The following is a 3,003-nucleotide window of genomic DNA, read 5'->3' on the forward strand; positions in this document are numbered from 1 at the left end:
GAAGCACACACACACACACACACACACACACATACACAGCAAGTGCTCTACCATTATGCTACCCATCAGCCCTTACCTCAGGACCTGATTGCAGGCTCTTTATCCGTATATGCACCAACTTTTTCTCTCAGCCTAGAGCTTTTTTGTAAACATTTGTGTATTTAGTTTGTGTGTGTGTGTGTGTGTGTGTGTGTGCTGCACACACTGTACAGCGGTAGTAGTCAGAGGGTATCTTTCCAGCATCAATTCTGGTACTTGAGGCTTGGTGGCAAATACCTTTTACCCACTCAGCCATCTCATTGGCCCCTAGATGACCTCTCTCTCTCCCCCAATCCCCTGTCTACCCTGTCCCCTCTCATCCCCACCCCCTCTCTCCCCCACTCCCCCTCCCCTTATTTCTTTTTTTTTTCCAGTGTTAACTGACATTCAAATGCCGTATTTGCCTCCCTCTGTTTATTACTTCTTCTTATATCCTTCAAGGAAGCCCAGGTTTGTCTGGCTTGAGTTCCACTGTTGAGTGCCACAACCTAAGCCATGCCCCCTTCTGCATAGCATTTGAGGAACATTTTTTCTTTTCTTTTCTTTTTTTTTTTTTGACTAAATACATGGCCTTTGTTTCTTCCAGATCAAAGATTTTGGGGTATAATCATATGAAGATGAAGAATCAAGTTTTGCAACCTAAAATATTTACTTCTTAAATCTATGTTAATACTTTAGTAAACTATACAAAAAAGATAAGGAGACAAACATGTACATTTATAGAACTGCATGTCAGTCAGGCCAGATCCTGCAGAGGAAGTTCCCATGACCTCATTCATCTGTGAGGACACAGAGCCATCCTCGTTTGGACAGACACCACCTTCCCCTGTATGAGCCGCTCTCCACTTCTTGATGGCTTCTTTCTACTCATGTGTATGTCTAGGTGTCTGCTTCTCAGAGAAGACTTTTATCTTCCTCATCCACCAGCCATTGGAGGAGGGCTGGGGCCATGAAGGTGACTGATTCTTCGTGGAGGGTTTCCTGGCGGCCCTCTTCCATCATCGGATCTGGTATCAGAGAGGCTCCAGTAGCCTCTTCTTTTCTTCACATCTTGCTGAAGCAGAGCTTGGGGGGGGGGGGAAACAACTCTACAAATTCTGCCATTCCCCAGAAAAATCAGTTATGAAAGACAATCTCCGTGGGGACTGATTCTGGCTGCCCAACACTTGACCATTCGAGATGTAAACCATCTTCCCTCTCTCTGGTTGCCTGCTTCCTAGCAACAGAGAAGACCTGGCACCCTGATGTTGCTGTACCTAGCCTCCTGCCCCCAAGAAGCATTTTCTTATCTTAAAGTCTTTAACATTGATTCCTACCCTATTTTTTAGAAGCTTTATTGTTCTTCCTTTTATGTTTATACCTGACCCTTGATGTCTAGTCCTGGGGTTTTGTTTGTGCCTTGGAGACATTTCCCAGTACTCAGCTACATTCTGAGCATGAACCAGAAATCTATATGTGTGGGGCTGGAAAAAAATGGCTGAGCAGTTAAGAGCACCGACTGCTCTTCCAGAGGTCCTCAGTTCGATTCCCAGCAACCACATGGTGGCTCACAACCATCTGTAATGGGATCTGATGCCCTCTACTGGTGTGTCTGGAGACAGTAACAGTGGACTTACATAAAATAAATATTTTAAAGAATCCATATGTGGCTGGGGTTGTGTTTAAGTTCTTTATTCTGTTCCGTGAAGCTGTTTGTGTATTATTGCACCAACAGCACATTATTGGAGACTTTTGATAGGCATTGATGCATTACTAGACCAAGAACTCAGCCTTGTTTCCTCTAAAGAGCGTCATGCTTGTCCTTGGGCTTTGCGTTTCCACATAAACTCATGCATCTGCTTGTCTTTTCAGTCTGTCAGGGTTGGAAGGGAACCACGGTGAGTTTCTAAGTGTGTTTGAGGAGCATTATGCTTTAAGGTCATTAGACATTCTACTTAGACCTCTCGAAATTCCTCCTAATATGGTCACCTAAGTCAAGGGAGTGGAACACATCCTTTTTTTTTTTTTTTAAGATTTATATATTTATTATATGTAAGTACACTGTAGCTGTCTTCAGACACACCAGAAGAGGACATCAGATCCCATTACAGATGGTTGTGAGCCACCATGTGGTTGCTGGGATTTGAACTCAGGACCTCTGGAAGAGCAGTCAGTGCTCTTAACCTCTGTGTTATCTCTCCAGTCCCTGAACACATCTTTACCTGGCATTTTGGAGGTGGAGGCAAGAGGATTTAGAGTTCAAGGTCAGCATAAGATAAATAGGAAGTTCGAAGCTGTCTTCAGATACTTAACACCCTGCCTCAGAAAACAAAAAAGTGTGTAGTGGCTTTTGTTGGTTGCCAACTTCACTATATCTGGAATGAACCACAGTCCAGAATTGGAAGGCTCACCTGTGATCCTGATCTTGAGGCTGGGAGGTACAAATTCTTGACTTGGATCTTTTCATGGAGATCTTGAGGCATAGTTGCTATGAATCCCAGGAAATGGGCTGTCAAGAGGGCTCAGTGGGTTAAAGGAGCTTGCAGTCAAGCCTGATGGCCTGAGTTCAATCCCCAGGACCCACATGGTGGATAGGGAGAACTGGCTGCTGGAAATTGTCCTCTGACAGCCACATGCACCTTGTCACTAGTGTCCTTCCATATATACACAAATAGATGTAAAATCATTTTTAAAAATATCCAGGAGACAAAGGCAAGGAGATCTCTGAGTTCAAGGTCATCTGGGACAAAGCAAGTCCCAGATCCAGGTATGGTGGTACACACTACACACCTTCTGCTGGAGACCTACCTAAGGACATTGGAAGAAGGAAGGCTCTTTCTTCGCCTGCCTGCCTTGTGGGACTGAGCATCTGCTAGATCCTTGGACTTGCACTCACAGCTGTTGCCGACCATTGTTGGGGAGTTGGACTACAGACTGTAAGTCACCAACAAATTCCCTTACAATATAGAGACTACCCATAAGTTC

At 44.5% G+C, this 3,003-nt stretch overlaps 1 pseudogene across 1 annotated transcript; it reads right to left on the reverse strand.

Moving 5' to 3' along the window:
• Nucleotides 1–955: 955 nt before the first annotated feature.
• Nucleotides 956–1,229, reverse strand: LOC308437912 (selenoprotein K-like; annotated as a pseudogene). The gene has a single exon. The product of its transcript is annotated as a selenoprotein K-like (transcript).
• Between the last annotated feature and the right edge of the window lie 1,774 nt (nucleotides 1,230–3,003).

Source organism: Micromys minutus, assembly GCF_963924665.1.
Source record: "Micromys minutus genome assembly, chromosome: 27".
Taxonomy (NCBI): Eukaryota; Metazoa; Chordata; class Mammalia; order Rodentia; family Muridae; genus Micromys; species Micromys minutus.